Source organism: Canis aureus, chromosome 21 (genome assembly GCF_053574225.1).
Source record: "Canis aureus isolate CA01 chromosome 21, VMU_Caureus_v.1.0, whole genome shotgun sequence".
Classification (NCBI taxonomy): domain Eukaryota; kingdom Metazoa; phylum Chordata; class Mammalia; order Carnivora; family Canidae; genus Canis; species Canis aureus.
In genome coordinates this window covers 24,826,986-24,846,335 of record NC_135631.1, presented here as the reverse complement: position 1 = coordinate 24,846,335, position 19,350 = coordinate 24,826,986, and the positions used below count along the sequence as shown (strand labels likewise).

At 37.3% G+C, this 19,350-nt stretch overlaps 1 long non-coding RNA gene across 21 annotated transcripts in view; it reads right to left on the bottom strand.

Moving 5' to 3' along the window:
- Positions 1-19,350, bottom strand: part of LOC144292805 (uncharacterized) — a 230,447-nt gene that overhangs the window by 103,623 nt on the left and 107,474 nt on the right. For 16 of the 21 annotated variants that reach the window (XR_013360176.1, XR_013360184.1, XR_013360185.1 and 13 more), the window contains one exon: positions 1,550-4,408. The exons of 1 other annotated variant lie outside the window; for it this stretch is intronic. This is a non-coding gene — a long non-coding RNA (uncharacterized LOC144292805). The remainder of the gene's footprint in view (positions 1-1,549; positions 4,409-19,350) is intronic. 4 more of the 21 variants (XR_013360174.1, XR_013360193.1, XR_013360175.1 and 1 more) reach the window with 2 other exon arrangements.

The window sequence follows — 19,350 nt, the reverse complement described above, 5'->3', positions numbered from 1 at the left end:
TCCCAAGAAGCTCTGTGTCCCAGTAAGGTCTTTAGGGACGAGGAGGAGGGAAAGGAGGCTGAGTGGGGGGGCTCGACTCCTTGATCAGTGCCACACCATTCTGTTACCCCTTTCTGGATGAAAGCAGCCCCTTCCTGGATGTTTTCTGTCCAGAGACGATTTAAATGACTTAATGATTTAAATTATTGCATTTAGAAACATAACTTAGAGCCTAAATAAAGCACCTTAGGGGAGTTACCCTCACAAGTGAACGCGGAAGTGATTCCTAAAATAGCAAAAGCCATGAAGGGAAGAAAACCAAGATGTGTGTGGAAATAAAAGGGTTTAACACTCTGTGCAACTGGGATTCCATCTTCCTGACCCTGGGGAAAAGAGGGAGGACAGACACATCACTGACCAATTTACTTCAGAAGGGTGAAAAAAGCTGGGGTATTTATTACTGAATTTCTTTGATTGTTGATTGAGGGCTGCTCTCAAGGATATTGATTTCCCAAAAATTGGGCTTGTAATGTTCACAAGCCACGACTTTACCTTTCTCTTTTCTATTCTCTTTGCCACATCCCAGTGAGCACCCTTACACATAGGCTCATTAAAAAAAAAAAAAAAAAAAAGTCATTATCTAGAACACATGCTCAATACTCTCAATACTCTCCACAAGGAAAAATTTTAGAGGCCTAAAGGTTTCAGCTCTTTTTTGTGGTCTCTGGTTAAAAAGTAAAAAGTGAGGGGAAGAAAAGAGGAAAAGAAAAAGAAAAGATTTATTTAGTGATCATCTCTTCCATGATTTAGAATTCCAATATATTTTCAGAAAAAAAAATATTTTAATTCACTATGGACACAACCACTTAGAACTTTTTTTTTTTTTTAACCACTTAGAACTTATTAAGAGCCATTCATCATCATATCACACTTGGATATTTTAGGGACACATGGCTGGTCGAGTAAGTTCTCTCATGTTATAAGTTGGACAACTGGTATTTTGTTATTCAGTCAAATGTTTAGTTTTAAAAGATAAATACCTAGCGGTTATTGATCATCCTCTTTTTGATCTCCATTTGTTTGATTTTTATAGTAATTATCATGGATTGTTTAGATCTACACTGACATGCAGCATATTTTTCAGATAAATTCAACAATAAGGTAGAAGGAGGGAGCCACTAAATTACCCAAATAATTGCATTTTTCTTTCCATTTCTCAATATCATAGACATAGACATACTTCTTGCTGATGATCACGTGGGCAGAGAGGAAATGGTCAATTTTATTATCAGCTGAAAACATTTACAGAATCCTAATGCACTGGCATAACCTGGCTGCTTTCTAGCCAACCACACCTATAGGGCAAATGTGATCCTAAGTTTACAATTTGCCAAAACCACAAAGCATTTAAACTTTTTTTCAGGCTTACTTACTCTTTCATAATAAAACAAATATTCAACTACCTTTTCTAACTGGGAGGATTAATCAGTTAATATTACTACCAAATGTACCATTCAGTATAATCACCTCATTAGAATTAGAGGAAAAATGTATAGCTTCTTAGATTTACCTTTTGAATTAATTTAGTGGTACATTTCAAATCTTCCAAGACAGGAGAATTCTGAATGCGACAAGCAGAGAAGGGTCCCAAAGGGTGTCACCAAGCCATTTTTCCAAGTAAGGACATACATATAAAAAATAAATAAAATAAACTATTACCACACTTCATCTTCATAATCTTCAACTCATAAAAGAAAGGCCATTTTATTTTTCTCCTTCCCCTATGTCCATCTGTTTTGTTTCTTAAATTCCACATATGAGTGGAATCATAGGGTATTTGTCTTTCTCTATTTTGCTTAGCATAGTATACTTCTAGCTCCATCCACATCATTGCAAATGGCAAGATTTCATTCTTTTTGATGGCAATATTTCATTATATGTGTATATATTTCATTACATGTATATATACACATACATTCCATTTTGGATAGATAGAAGATTGATAGATAGGTGATAGATGATAGATAGATGATAGATAGATGATAGATATATACACCACATCTTTATCCATTCATCAGCTGATGGACATTTGGGCTCTTTCCATAGTTTGGCTATTGTTGATAGTGCTGCTATAAACATCAGGGTGCATGTATCCATGTATCCATGTATTTTTGTATCCTTTGGGTACATTTGCTGGATCATAGGGTAGTTCTATTTTTAACTTTTTGAGGAATGTCTATACTGTTTTCCAGAGTGGCTGCACCAGTTTGCATCCCCATCAACAGTGCAAGAAAGCTTCCCTCTCTCCCCATCCTTACAAACACCTGTTGTTTCTCTTGTTCATTTTAGCCATTCTGGCAGATGTGAGGTGATATCTCATTGCGGTTTTCATTTGTGTTTCCCTGATAATGAGTGGCGTTGAACATCCTTTCATGTCTGTTAGCCATCTGGATGTCTTCTTTAGAAGAATGTATGTTCATGTCTTCTGCCCATTTCTTAACTGGATTATTTGGGGTTTGGGTGTTGAGTTTGATAAGTTCTTTACAGATTTTGGATACTAATCCTTTATTGGATATGTCATTTGCAAATATCTTCTCCCATTTCATAGTTGCCCTTTATTTTTGTTGATTGTTTCCTTCACTGTGCAGAAACTTTTTATCTTGATGAAGTCCCAAAAGTTCATTTTGGCTTTTGCTTCCCTTGCCTCCAGTGATGTGTCTAATAAGAAGCCGCTATGGCCGAGGTCAAAGAGGCTGCTGCCTGGGTTTTCCTGTCTCACATTTAGGTCTTTCATCCATTTTGAATTTATTTTTGTATATGGTGTGAGAAAGTGGTCCAGTTTCATTCTTCTGCATGTTGCTGTCCGGTTTCCCAACACCATTTGTTTAAGAGACTATCCTTTTTCCATTGGATATTCTTTCCTGCTTTGTCAAAGATGAGTTGACCATATGGTCATGAATCCATTTCTGGTTTTCTATTCTGTTCCATTGATCTATGTGTTTGTTTGAGGGCCAGTACCATACTGTTTTGATGACTACAGCTTTGTAATAGAGCTTTATGTTTGGTATCATGACGCCTCCAGCTTTGCTTTTCGTTCTTAGGGTTGGTTTGGCTATTCAGAGTCTTCTGTGGTTCCAGACAAATTTCAGGATTGTTTATTCTAGCTCTGTGAAAAATGCTGGTGGTATTTTGAGGGAGATTGCAATAAAAGTGTAGCTTGCTTTGGGTAGTAGAGACATTTTAACAGTATTTATTATTCCAATTCATTAGCATGGAATGCTTTTGTATATCTCTGTGTCCTCTTCAATTTCTTTCATAAGTGTTATATAGTTTTCAGAATACAGATCTTTTTACTTGTTTGATTAGGTTTATTTCTAGGTATCTTATTGTTTGGTGTATAACTACAAATGTGATCAATTCCTTGATTTCTTTTTCTGCTGCTCTATTAATGATGTATAGAAATGCAACAGATTTCTGTACATTGATTTTATGTCCTGCAACTTTGCTGAATTCATGTATAAGTTCTAGTAATTTTTTGGTGGAGTCCTTTGGGTTTTCTACAGTAGTATCATGTTGTCTGCAAACAGTGAAAATTTAACTTTTTCCTTGCCAGTTTGGATGCCTTTTATTTCTTTTTGCTGTCTGATTGCTGAGGCTAAGACTTCCAGCACTATGTTAAATAGTAACGGTGAGAGTGGACATCCTTGTCTTATTCCGGAACATTAAGGAAGAGTTCTCAGGTGGGGATATTAGCTGTGGTCTTTTGTGTATGGCCTTTATGATGTTGAGGTATGTTCCATCTATACGTACTTTGTTGAAGGTTTTTATCAAGAAAGGATGCTATATTTTGTCAAATGCTTCTTCCTACATCTATTGAAAGGACCATATGGTTCTTATCCTTTCTTTAATTAATATAGTGTATCACTTCGATTTGTGAATATTAAACCACCCCTGCAGCCCAGGAATAAATCCCATTTGATTGTGGTGATTTTAATGTACTGTTGGATTCGATTTGCTTGTATTTTGTTGAGAATGTTTACATCTATGTTTATCAGGCATACTGGTCTCCATTTCTCCTTTTTACTGGGGTCATTGTCTGGTTTTGGAATCAAGATAATGCTGGCCTCATAGAATGAGTCTGGAAGTTTTCCTTCCTTTTCTATTTTTTAGGAACAGATTGAGAAGAATATTCTTTAAATATCTGGTAGTCCTCAGAGCACAGAGGTCAGTTTTCAACAACATAAGGAAAATATGGGACAACAATCGGTGGATACGTGCAGGTGGGCCGCAAAGGTCAGGTTGATCATTGTCTAGGGTCAATCACAGGCAGGGTCTTGCTGGTTCATGACAGTCTTTACTGATTGAGTGGGTAGTTTCTTTTCTGGGGATGCTTTGCCCACAGGGTCTTTTGCCTGAGTTAAGAGATAAGCTGAAAAGAAGAAGATAATGAATTAGAAAGTATAGACTGAGGTCAAAATAGAAGTAGCTGAGGTCCTTTTTCATCATAAATAGTAGTTGCTTTTCCTCCCCCGATCAGGGTACTTCTGTGGCTTTTTGATCTGCCTCCTTAGCTAGGGCGGCTTAACCAGGAGGCATATTAGAATCACCATGATGAACTTTTTCTAAAGCTTCACTTGAAACCTCCTTGTTGGTGGAAACTGTACTTCTGTGTCAAAGACCACTCAAGTTATTAAACCATAATAAAATGTCTGAACACCTTGCGCTACAGAATTTCTTCTTGCTTCTGAGAGATCAATATTTTGTTCTCTTCAGGCTTTCATCTACTTTACTCAAAGCCCACCTATTTAAGAGTTGATTTCATTTAAAAGCACCCTCACAAAAGTAATGGAATAATGTTTAAGCAGGTATCTGGGCATCATGACCCAGTCAGGTTGACACATGAAATCAATCATCACATTTACAGTAAAAATCACTTGGGATTCAAAAAATTTTTAAAGATTTTATTTATTTATTCAGGAAAGACACACAGAGAGAGAGAGACAGGACATAGGCAGATGGAGGAGCAGACTCCCCAAGGGGAACCCAATACAGGATTTGATCCCAGGACCCCAGGATCAAACATGCCCAGAGCAGAAGGCAGACACTCAGCCACAGAGCCACCTAGGCATCCCTGGAATTCAGATTTTTAAGAAATAAAATAAAGAAATAAATGCCTGACAAAATTCCCCTGGAACCTATCTGGTCCTGGACTTTGGTTTGTTGGGAAAAGAAAGATCATTTTAAAACCAGCAAGGTAGCAAAAACAATCTCAAAATGAAGAACTGTTGTCTTGTGAAAGGATGTTTGAAAGAATTTAATCAAAACTTCCAAGAGCAACAACACCTTGAGTGTAGAGGAAATACTTAATTTGAGTTTTCAAACCCATTTTCCCCTTAAACATAGCAACTATATTAACTTTTGGGGTGGGGGACATTCTCATGAAGTTTCCAGGGTATATTCAGGAACACTAGGCTTATAAAATCCTGTTTGGTTAAGCCGTTCTAAATTGAGTTTACTGTTACCAAAAGCCAAACATAATCCTCAAAGATATATAATATCTCTTTCACTTGAGACGATGAATTTTAGTTTGATGATGCACTTATTTAGAACCATAATTATTTAGAGAAGCCAAAATGCAATGGAAACCGAAGATATATATAGATATAGATACAGAAATGGATGTGGATATCTATATCATCATCTTGATAGATATTTTTAAAATATCTATCTATAGATATCTACATCTAGATAGATATATATCTTAAAAAATATGTCTGCGTATTTCTAAATTCTGAGCCTCTATTCTCATCTTTAAAAAAGTGATAATACTACCTATCTTAAAGAGTTTCTGCAAAAATTACATGTGATAATGCATGCAAAACATTTTGCACAGTGCTTAGATGTAACTGTTCAATATATGATAGCTATTATTGTTGTTGTTAGCCACTATTACACAAGAATACAGGTTTTGGAGCAAACTGTGTATTAAAAGGTAATCCAATCATGAAATGGGCAAAAGACATGAAGAGAAATCTCACATAGAAAGACATAGACATGGCCAACATGCACATGAGAAAATGCTCTGCATCACTTACCATCAGGGAAATACAAATCAAAACCACAATGAGATACCACCTCACACCAGTGAGAATGGGGAAAATTAACAAGGCAGGAAACCACAAATGTTGGAGAGGATGCGGAGAAAAAGGGGACCCTCTTACACCGTTGGTGGGAATGTGAACTGGTGCAGCCACTCTGGAAAACTGTGTGGAGGTTCCTCAAAGAGTTAAAAATAGAGCTACCCTACGACCCAGCAATTGCACTGTTGGGGATTTACCCCAAAGATACAGATGCAATGAAACGTCGGGACACCTGCACCCCGATGTTTCTAGCAGCAATGTCCACAATAGCCAAACTGTGGGAGGAGCCTCGGTGTCCAACGAAAGATGAATGGATAAAGCAGCTGTGGTCTATGTATACAAGGGAATATTCCTGAGCCATTAGAAATGACAAATACCCACCATTTGCTTCAACGTGGATGGAACTGGAGGGTATTATGCTGAGTGAAATGAGTCAATCGGAGAAGGACAAACATTATATGTTCTCATTCATTTGGGGAATATAAATAATAGTGAAAGGGAATAGAAGAGAAGGGAGAAGAAAGGTGTGGGAAATATCAGAAAGGGAGACAGAACATAAAGACTCCTAACTCTGGGAAACGAACTAGGGGTGGAGGAAGAGGAGGAGGGCGGGGGGTGGGGGTCAATGGGTGACGGGCACTGAGGGGGGACTTGATGGGATGAGCACTGGGTGTTATTCTGTATGTTGGCAAATTGAACACCAATAAAAAATAAATTTACCATAAAAAATTTTTTAAAAAACGGTAATGAAATTTACCCATTTGTAAGTACTCTTCAATGGCAGAGATTTAATACTATCCTTGATAAAAAAAAGTTTATGAAATATTATCTAACAGAAATGTAGACAGTTAGCTTCCCTTTAATTATATTAGATCCACATTTTCCTTATTTTTGACATTTTACCAAACCCATGACAACCGCTATCTCTTATCCCTCCAAAACTCTAAGCAGAAAAGTCTAATAAACCAGCAGTCCTCATCAAAAAATAACAAAGGCTATCTAATCCTGACATGCTTACCCTGATCCAAAATTCAGGAAGTCCATAAGAATATAAAACTGTGAGCAAAATTTTCTGTGGAGGTTTATTTAGATGAGTCTACAATTCTCAGACATTAAGAACCACTGATTCTGTCCCACTGTAATTTTATAATTGAAGGATCAAGACAAAAGAACTGAGTGGCCTGCTCAAGGTCACATGCTAAACTAACAATAGAACTGTGAGTAGAACTGAAGATCCTTGTCGCTGGTCCTTGATAACCTGGACAGAGATCCTGTGACCTGAGGCAGAGAATGGTCAAGGAAAGCATGGCGGATCCCAACAGAAACAGGCCTTGTCAAAGTTGCTGGACAGCATAGTTGCTGGACAGCAATGTCCTTCTCCATTTCCGTGTCCAGGAATGGTCAACACTAGTCTGGATTTCAATTCCACCACTCATTGGTTGACTGAACGAGGGCATGTCACTTAACCTATATGAGCCCCTGTTGCCGCACCTATAATACAGACGTAAGAATTGCTCATAGTCAAGATTTGGTGAGGAATCAAGGAGATAATATGTATACAGCCACTAGAACGATGCTTGGAAAATAATAAATGGAAGTTATTACTGTGGCTGTTTTACCCTATCTTCCTTTACTATAAAGTCTCTTTTGCCCGAGCCAATTCAGTTCCTCCAAATCCTTAAAAATCAGGATTTAAGAAGAATAGTTCCTTCTATTTTTCCCCCTATTAACATCCAATCCATGGATATAATTCAATGAACATTTGCACAAAAATGTTTAAAGACTGAAACTCTCTTGAAGATCTCCTTTGAACTCACAAGCAAAGCCCCAAACCAGAGCTTGGAGCCCAGTGATAGAGCTTTAGCTCTAGCAGTCTTGTGGGAGAGAAATTCATTTTCCTATTTTGCGATGGATGAGAGGATTCCTAAGTCTCCCTCCCCTTCCCACACCTGTGGGTGGATCCCTTCTCCTCCTACTTGTTAAGGGACTATGTGCTCAGGGACCAGTGGAAAGAAGCAGAGTATCCCTGGCCAAAAGCCTTTTCCTGAAACCCCCCAGGAAAGCAGGAAGCATCTGAGCCCGGCTGATGAAGTCCACGCAACAGCAGATGTGACTCACGTACCTGAATCCGCCTCAGCCTAAATGATTCATTACCGCAGTAAAACAGCAATTCCCTCCGCTGACACCAAATACCATAGCTATTTGCTCATTGGAAAATATTACCATCTCAAAAAAATAGCAGATGATTTGTCCTCCATATGCTTGACATCTCTGCTCAGTTTGTCTGCAAACTAAGATCTCTGCTAGTTTTACAATTCCAATCGTATTTATTTTAGTCTTCTTTTTTTGCAAATTGATTTTATCTGCCTTTTCTTATTCAAATATGACTGACTGCCGGTATGGGGACAGAACTGAAAAATGCATTTCGTACTCTCCCTTTGGTTTCAGTGTGTATCTTATCTGATGCGCAGGTATTCATGGTAATTCAATGAACAATATGCAAAAGCCACATGAATTATACAACAGTTCCTAAAAATGAGCTAGTAGCAGATTATCAGCTCCTTTTTTTACAAAAATTCTTATTATGTATGCAGTGTGTTCTTACTGACATTAATCCGCCTCAATTCATGGGGCACAAGTTGATACAACCTTGTAACATATGGTTTTAGGCCTTTATTGATAACTTACCTTTTGCTGATGCTTTTTGAATTTAACTAGAGTCAGGAGATAAGGGGCAGAGGGAAGAGATGGGGGTTGCTAAGAACTCATTCTGGATAAGGTATGGACAGAACTAAAGTGCCGTAGTTGGATACAAATCCTCATGTTTATCCCTCGAGCATTAAACTGTTTGATTTCCTGTCTATCCAGGGTTGATTAGTGTTGGGAGTCTTTGGGGGAAGAACTCAAAATCCAGCCTCAAATGCCTGGGTTACTTGTACTAGTGTTGCACTAGCACTGCAGCCCTCATGAAAAAAAAATGAGCCTTATGCTCCTCCTCTGGGTAGAAAAGTTCAAAAAGTACTGGTGAGAGGAAACCCCGGGATTGGCATTACTCAAAAGTGTTTTCTACCTTTGAAAGAGAGATTGGGATCGCACTGATTACGGCCCTCAGAATGAATTATCTGCTGCTTATCACTTTTTTAGGAACCTGATATATTGGGTATTTTAAATAACAAGCACATTCGCATAACGACCCATCAGACACATAATATACATGTACACTAATTTTCTCATTAAAGTACCATCACTAGGAAAGGGAAGCACGATCTACTGGAACAAACAAATGCTCTGTCTGGCAATCTCTTAACCAGACGTGATAAGCGATGCTCACAGCTCACAGCCCTGAGTCACTGCAATTCCACTACTTTCTTAAGTTTAAAGGTGGCCAGGACTTTATAAGGTTTGAAAAGAAAATAAATCACCTCTGCTGGGTATTTCCTTACCTCTCTATAATGCCTTCCACCTAGGGTAAGTTTCCTGCAGGGGAAGAGCCATCCCTAATTCTCATACTGCAAATACCTCCCAAGCCCTCCCATGCCAACCTGGGTCCCCACTGTGAGCCATGTCAACAGCTTCCTACATCTCAACCTATAAAAGGGATTCATGTTTCCCAGGCCCCTTAACTAAAATCCTTTACCTCTCTCCTCCTCACTCCCCTTCACTGCCACACTCCAGTGATGCGAAATCCAAATAGTTGTGCCATTTTATGCCTTGGTGCCCATGCATGTGTCCCCTGCTCCCCTAATGCCTTTCCCAGGAAGGTCCATGCATTTCTCTAAAAGTCCTTTTTAAGTGGTGCCTGGGTGGTTCAGTCAGTTAAGCATCTGCCTTTGGCTCAGGTCATGATCCCGGAGTCCCGGGATGGAGTCCCACATTGAGCTCCCTGCTCAGCCAAAAGCCTGCTTCTCCCTCTCCCTCCGAGCCTCCCTCTGCTCCTCCCTCTGCTCCTTCCCTCTCTCTCTCTCTCTCTCTCAAATAAATAAACAAAAATCTTTTTTTAAAAGTCCTTTTTTAAAAAAATTTATTTAAGTAATTTCTACATCCAGTGTGGGGCTTGGACTCGTGACCTCAAGATAAAGAGTCATGTGATCTCCTGGGAACTGCAGCTGAAGCATCCTCTTCCCTGTGAAGACTCACTTTCCCTCCATATACTTGCCCTCTGGCTCAGCAGAGCCAGGCCCACCTCTTTTTTGTGCCACCACCGTACTTGGGGTGGTGTCTTCATCCCATGGCACGTCACAAACACCGTAAGAGAAACTGCTGTCTCCCCATATTCATGTCCCCCTTTTCTTTCTGCACAAATAAGACTTGTGGAACTCCAAAGAAGAGGAAAAACGTGTTATGGGGTGAATAAATGAGGATCAAATGATATGAAGAGTGAATCAATGAAATGCAAGAAATGAAGGGTGAATGTGAATGACAGAGATTAAGGAAATATTTTCCACATTTGGGATGAAATTAATTCTATTCCTCTACTCAGTAATTAACCTTCCTTTTATTCCCAGATGTGGCTTACTTCATGGTAGCATATAACAAATGTTCCTTCTTCTTTTAGCAAATGTTTTCTTTAAAATATAAAGGAGGTAATTTGCGCCCATTTCTTTCCTTAGAATTTCTGCTGCAGCATCTGAAGAAAGATTATCCTTTGCTTTGCTGTCTTGTTAGTGTTAGGTTTTAAGTGTTAAACTTCTTTCAGGAGCTACATTGTGGAAGTCTTCCTCGTTGGTCTCTTTTCTGGAATGCTTTCGTTTTTGTCTTATAATGACAATGAATTTGTCTGTGACGTTGTTTGGGATTGCCATTTTCTGGGAGGTTTTTAAATCTCCTCCTCTAACTTTTAGGGTTAGCAGTCTATTCTGATTTTAGGCCCTTCCTTGAATCAAGCTTGAGAGCTTTTCTTATCCTAGGAATTCATCAAATGTATAGAGGCTTTCAAATTTATTAACAAGTAGTGAGTATGAACATATAGAAAAATCAGTCTTAAAATTTTTAATTTCCTGGCTATTTACAGTGACAGTCTGTGATGATGCTCTGTGATGAGTATTTGTATTTTCTCATTCATTTTATCTCCTTTCCATTCTGGCCACAATGATAATCTTTTAGTCGAGTCCTTGTACTGGTTGTTCCAGTTGCCCCTTCACCTACTGAGTTCTTTTACTTCCTTCAATAACCCTTTCTTCACATGTTTTAATAAACTCTCTAATTAGTTCAATTCCCATTATTTTGCACTGTAATATCACATGAGTTAAAATATTACTTTCAGTTGCGTTTTTATCTAATTAATTATGTCTTCCCAACAGATACTAGTAGAGTCTATCCTGTATCTGGTTTCTAAACTTTACATACCAACACCAAACTAGTTCTTGTTCCTTTTCTAGGCGACTTTCTTTTTTTCTTTTCTGGAAGAGTGACAATAGCAATATTCTTTATCATTACAGATTTAAATTTTTAGTAATATGTATTTAAAAGTCATTGACATTTCGTAATTTTGATAGGAAGACTATGAAGCATTTTATATCTGCATGCAGTTATTTTTTTTCTTCTAATTAAAACAAATATCTTTCATTTTATCTTTAAATATTTTTCTATTCCTTTGGTCTTATCTCTGTGTATGGAAGACAAATTAGCTACACAGTATTTCTAGTGTCTGCCACTGCTATTATGTTCTCTTTTAATGATTTCCACACTGCAGGAGTGGTTCTCAATTTCAACTTCTGAGTTAATAATTAATTACATTTTCTACAGCATCACTTCTGATTTTTTTGCTGTTTCAAGGTGGATTCTAACTCTGCCATTTTATTAGTGCTTCCTTCAGAATCCTTGCTTATATAACACATCTTCTCTTGGGACACCTGGGTGGCTCAGCGTTTAGTGCTTGCCATCAGCCCAGGGCCTGAACCTGGAGTCTCAGGATCGAGTCCCACATCGGGCTCCCTGCATGGAGCCTGCTTCTCCCTCTGCCTGTGTCTCTGCCTCTCTCTCTGTGTCTCTCATGAATAAATAAATAAAATCTTTAAAAAAAAAACACATCTTCTCTTAACAGCTCACCTAATCATCCCTTTTTCTAAATGGCCATGCTGTCTTGTCCTCTTTTATACTGTCAATCAATTAATAAATATTTTTCTGGATCTTTGATAATGTACAGAGGTGTATTATTTTATACTGAGTATTCTGAAATGTATACTTTTCCTATAGACCCAATGGCTACACATGAAAACCTAACTCATTCTTTATGAGGGCCTCATAATATTCCATAGTATGGATGTGCCATATTTTAATCTCTTAAATTCTCTTACTAATGCATTTTAGGTTATTTGTAGGGTTTGTTTGGTCGGCTGCTTTGGTTCGTCTTTCCTCCCCCCTGCCCTTTCAAACAATGATGCAATTTCCAGAAGTGGGGAAATACCACAAGCAATGGACAATACCATCTGGTGCCCCACATCACTGCCAGGACTCAACCCTATCTAAACTTTTCATTTGGCTATTTTGATAGCTTAAAAGTGGCTTCACATTGTTTGCTTCTGACTCACAACAAGCTTAAACATCTTTTCATGTGCTTATTGGTGTTTTACATTTTCTCTCTTATAAATTGTGTGTTCATATTATTTTATTTTTTTCTTAGACATTTGTAGGACTTACCTGGACATTAGAAATACTAGCTTCTTGTCTGTTATAAAATTTGCAAAAACTTTCTTTAGTCTGCAAATTATCTTAGTTCTTGTTTATTTTTCCATTAGGAAAAATTTTATTTATATGTAGTCAGATCTGCCAATCTTTAGTTCTGGGTTTCCCACCTCATTCAGAATATGTCTCCCACTCTAAAGTTATATAAACATTTCCCTAAAGTTTTTAATGGTTTTATTGTTTTAATTTTTGCACTTGGTTCTTTAAATGATCTGGAATGGTATTTTAAATAAGCTATGAGGGGGACACCTGGGTGGCTCAGTGGTTGGGCGTCTGCCTTCAGCTCAGAGCGTGATCATGGAGTCTCAGGATCGAGTCCCACATGGGGCTCCCCGCAGGGAGCCTGCTTCTCCCTCTGCCTGTGTCTCTGCCTCTCTGTGTGTGTCTCTCATGAATAAACAAACAAACAAACAAACAAACAAGCTATGAAGTAGAAATCCAACATTGTTCTTCCAGATAGGTATTTAATTATTTATCACCGCTTATTATGTGAACTATCACTTTATCACTGAATTCAAAAGGCATCCTTATAATATATTAAGGCCTCCTCATGTTTAGTTCTATTTCCAGACTCTCTTTTCTGTTCCAATGATCTATTCTTCTGTTCTTCTCCCACTCTCATACCATTTTGATTTTAGGAAATTATACAAAGAATTACGTGTTCTATTCTGCACACTTATCCTGTCATGTGAACTTTAAAATGTTTTATTACAGTTTGAAAAAAAAATGAGATTCTGAATGAAATTGCATCAACCATGTGTAATTTGAGAATAATTTATTATTTTACATATTTACTTTTCCTATCTGAGAGTCTCCCTAAGATTTCTTTTCTTGAGAGCCAAAAATATTTTAAAAATATATTATTACAGCAAACATATTGTTTTGTAACTTGCTTTTTTTCATTAAATAACATATTATTTTTTTAAAGATTTTTATTTATTGATTCATGAGAAACACAGAGAGACAGAGAGAGAGAGACAGAGACACCAGCAGAGGGAGAAGCAGACTCCATGCAGGGAGCCCGACGTGGGACTTGATCCTGGGTGTCCAGGATCACGCCCTGGGCTAAAAGCAGTGCTAAAAGCAGTGCTAAACCGCTGAGCCACCTGGGCTGCCCTAAACAACATATAATTAATACTTTTTATGCCTGTGAATACTTTTAAACAATTATGTGGGCTTCGGGGTATTAAAGTACCATAAATCACGATATGATATAAAAGACTACTGAATCTCTAAATTTTCATTTTGTTATTAATAACTAGCATTACATTTTCTTCTTATTATTATTAGCTAACTGTATATTGAACTACTCTACAGATAAATTTCTACTTACATCTATGATTTATTTTCATAACAGCAAGCAATTTATGTCCCACACAGAAGACACGAAAAGTACAGAAAATCTCAATGGAATAAAAAATGTCCAAAGTTAGTTGTGAATCTACCTTCTACAGATAATTGCATAATGAGGATTTGTTATATGTCTTTTTAGTATTTTCTTCTTTCCCTCTCTCTCCCTTTCTTCTCATATATGTGTGTAAAGTTATAAAAATAGTGTCAAACTGCATACATAGCTTCTTTTTTCTTACCAATATACTGTGAATGTATCAAATCCTTTTTCCATTTGATTTTTATGTCTGTTTTAATGTTCATATCTTACATGCTTCCCCTAATTCTTTAGCCCCAACTGTCCCCTCACACTTCTGGCTCCTCTCAGTCCCAGCCGCTGCATTGGTGGGTCTATGGAAACCAACCAGCCGCATGCTTACCGTCTCTGGTTCCCCTCACCATTTCCAAACCTGATGAAGCACACCCAGCATGCAGAGTGTGGCATCCTTCCTGAGTGAAGAAAGAGCCAGGAATAGAACCCAGAAGTTCAGAGAATTTAACTCCTTGAGGGGTAAACTTTGACTAGGAGTAAACAGACTGATTAAGGTCAAAGGATAAATTCTAGTCTCAAGTCTGAAGGCAAATCATGGCCAGTGCTGCAGCATCACTTTGCATTAGCTGCTTATCCTTCTTTGCTTCACTCCTCTGTGCTCTACGCTTGCTGCCCTGGAAGTACACCTTCCAATATTCCAATAAGGATTAGCATGTTAACTTGATCTCAGGATCTCTTTGCTATGGACTCCAGGCTGTGTCTGCATAGTATCTGATATCACAAGGGCATTATAACTTAGTAATTAACTTCCCATTGATAAGCATTTACAGATTTTCAAATATTCCTTGTTACAAAGAAGGGCTCATATAACTATCTTTACACAAATATATTTGCATGTATCTTTGATTATTTTCTTAGGATAAAGTCATATATGTCGAAACGCTGGAAAGTGGTATAAGACATCTTTAAGGGTAAAAAAACTTTTTAATCGATCACATTGAAGTCGTCTACCTCTAGATTGTATGAGTCACCAAAGAAATTAGGTGGGAATTGCTGCATATACAATTTGAAATGGGAATCTTTTTTCAGTTTAATATGTTAAAACTCAGAAACTATACAGGATAAGGAGTCAGCTCTGAGGATGGTATTTTTAAGCCTCTGTCTCATTAAGAAACAAGTAATGAGTTGTAATGTCTGTAAGAGTCTCCAATATGTTCAGTGGGGTTTCTTCATTTTCCAGATAGCTCATATCTTATGTCCACAGGAATACTTTCTTCTTCCTTCAGTAATCTGGTTTTTTTAAGCATGTAGTTTTTGCTGATGTCTTTGTTTCATTTGTATCTCCGAGTTCCTTTGGAATACTTTCAGAAAACAATAACAGCAGATAGGTTTTGCTTCTTTCCAGTATACTCAGAAAAATCTTAGATGCTACCCTACCTAATTAATGGAAATATCTGTATGGTATTACAGTTCATTATTTCTCTATAGTCCATTCCAAGAGAGCACAGAGTGACTACAAGGGTCCAAGAAGTTACATGTGCTCCTGGCACTGTCCATGATAAAGTAAATAATATACCTGTGCTATTTGGTGCCATTTTGTTATGTGTTTTCTCAGATGATAGTCACTAAAAGTATCACTCTGCCAGGAGGGTATGTGAAGTTTGGGAAGTTAGAGTGTTCTTATATTTGAAAATGAGAAGCCATTGCTCCAACTCTAGCCCTTTGTTATGTGTTTGCAGGATTTCAAATTCTACCTGTGACCAACATCGTGCATATTATACAACGAGGAGGACATTTTTAAAACTTTTTTGATCAGAATATCTGTTTTAGCTCAGTATCCAAAACTGGAAAAGATCTGCTTCAAAGCACCAGACTAGTGTGTATCTATCTTGTGTACTCCAAGTACCACTTTTTGGCCATAAGTCGGGCTCCAAAGTCTAAATGCTTGTGTTCAAATTCTGGCTCTACCACTATGTGACTTTGACAAATCGCCTAGCATTGCTACTTTTTTCATCTTCTCTTCATTAAAACTGGAAAATAGCCATATCTATTTCATTGGATTATTGAGAGAATTGAATATGTTGATACATATGACCAAGAAGAGTAGCGGCAACAAGCATGCATAGAGTAAAATGAAATAACAGCAAAAATAAAAATAAGTTTTTATTTAATCACTTTATACCTCATATCATATTGACTACCTGGATAACAACCGACTTAAATGATGTGACTTTGTACTTCCTCCCATATTTCAAAAGAGACTTCTATGTAAAGAAATGAAGAGGAAAAGAATTAATATTACTTCAATATCTAATATGTTCTGAACACCCTGCTATTATGTTAGAGTCTCCCTAAGCCTTGTTAATTTAGAATGTTCCATATAGTACCACATTATCACAACCTAATTATTAAAATGCACCCATATTCCTTATTACTTCACTTTTGGCATTTAAAAAATTGGAAAGACTTTTGTAATTGTGGTCTTCAAATCCTTCTAAATTTTAATTTTCCAGTTTTTAAATTTATAGCTTGAAAAAAAATATTTTATATCTCAAACATCTTAAAAGGCCCTTACAAATCTTACAGGTTGTAGGCACCCTACCCATAGTATCTAATAGATGATCCGGCCCCCTTTTACACATCACATCTTTATCATCAAAATAAGAGTCTCTGTTTTGTGGATGAGAGCTGAGGAATCTTCTGCGATGTCATCTTGGAAGAGCATTAAAACCAGAGCTGCCCAAGATCAAAAGCACTCTACTCCATATTCTGTGGCATCTAGAATTCCCACCTCTCTCAGCTTCCAGTGGGTTTCTTGAAGTAAACATACAGACTTTAGGGTTCCTCCTCCCCAAGACTGCAGTAGTATGAATCAGAACTCTCCAATTCTACAGCTTTTCTGGCAGAAAGCCCAGATTTCTGGAGCTTCATTTGCTCTCTTGTCAGGCTGCCCATCAAGAATTAAAGCCCCGTGACTTCATGTGGCTGAGACCCCAAAGTCTTAACATTTCATTTTATCTATAGTTTAAGCACCCTTTTGTTTCTGTTCTTATCAGTTAGACGTGTGTTTTTTGTCTTGTCCTTTAAGTTTAAATCCCTTTTCTTTCTTGGTATCTTTTCCAGCGACTGGCAAGCCTGGCAGTGAGAAATAGCCTCCTCTCTGAGCGGTTTGAGACAAATTCTGAAATCCGAGTCTATGGCTCGGAAATTGTACAGATAAAAGTCATGTGTTATCAGTATCAAAATACATCCTGGTGAAATGTGTGTCACCTACATTTTGGTTCTCTGCCAACTTTTTCTGATATACTAAAACTATTTCTCTCAGCTCCATAAAAGTTTTAATCTGGAAAGAATATTTGTTATATGCAGACAGAGGCTATGGGTGACCCACAAATTCATAGATACAACTTAATCTTAGCTATCAGAAATGTCAGGTAGGTCTAGGCATATAATAACAACTAGTGTTTAATCACAGATTTTATAACACCACATATAATTCAAAGTATTTTGCACGTATTAATTCATTTGTTCCTCTCAACAAACCTAGGAAATCTAATCCCAGTGGTAGAGAGGAAACTGAGGCACAGAGGGATGAAGTAGGTCACCTAAAGTCACAAAGCTAGTAAATGGTAAAGCAGAAACTTGGACCCAGGAAGTCCAGCACCGCACCCACAGCCTTAACCACTGTCTCATCCAGGAGAAGGGGATCTTAATGGAGGAAGGACCTATGTGAAAGAGATGCTGATATGATGATGAAGAGGAAAATAGAAGAAAGCATTTTTTTGTGCTGTCACCCAAGTCTATGGACGCACTTACGAGCCTATAGCAAAAGCTATAGAAACCTTTTCCTAGAGGACTCAGTGTCACTTTGGGGACAAATCGTTGTGTTTAAAGGCAGACACTGATACAGAAGGAGATATGCCTCTACTTAGTGACAAAAAACAATGACTTTTGGTGGCATATGGAGCACTAGAACAAATAAATCCTTTATAGAGATGATGGTATTTTTTTAAAATATTGCATTAAAAATATCTGCAATGGCAGATATATTGCAAATGTATCATTAGACATGCTCAAGTGACTCCTCAGAGAAAGCATCAAATTTGGGGGTCAGAGCAAGAGAAGAAATATAAGTATCCCGTTCTATAGAGACTATAGTTGCCAGGCTGATGTGAATACAATGTATCCCATGACTTCAACAGGAGAGGTCATGTGAGCCTGAGCCAGGACTTTTAGATTATTATTTCTATGTAAACCATCCATAAACAAATGCTTGGGAAAACTCAGAACACTAATAAATAGATTCAATTCTATCATACAGGTAGGAATAATTTTACCAGGAGAAATTTTATATATACATATATATATAATTATATATTAATCAAATGATATAACATGAGCACACAACATAAAAAAGAAACTAAATAAAGACTTAGAAATGAGGATCATAGGCTATGTTCATATGTTTCCATTTTTTGTTATTGTTTTACCTCTAATAAGTACTATATAGATAAATATGGATGTAAAAAGTCTCAACAAAATAACTACCAAGATGAATTCAACAGCACAATAAAAGGACCGTACACCATGATCAGTACAATTCATCCCTGGAATACAAGGATAGTTCAACATAAGTAAATCAATAAATGTGATACACCGTATTAATAGAATGAAAGATAAAAATCATCTGATAATCTCAATAGATACAGGAAAAGTTTGACAAAATCAACATACTTTCAAGATAAAATCTCTCAACAAATTAAGTATGAAGGAACATACCTCAATATATTAAAGTCATATATGACAAGCCCACAGCAAACATCATTCTCAACAGTGAAAAGTTGAAAGCTTTCTCTCTAAGATCAAGAATAAGAAAAGATGTTCATTCTTACCAGTCCTTATTTAACATGGTACTAGGAACTCTAGCCAGAGCAGTTACACACACACAAAGAAAAGAAATCAAAGCCATCCAAATAAATAAATAAAGCCATCCAAATCAGAAAAGAAGTAAAATTGTCTCTTATATATAGAAAACATAAACTTATAAGATAGAAAACCTTGGGGTACCTTGATGGCTTAATCAGTTAAGCTTCCTGAAACTCATGGTTTCAGTTCAGGTCATGACCTCTGGGTCATGCAACTGAACCCCTTGTCCAGCTCATGTGC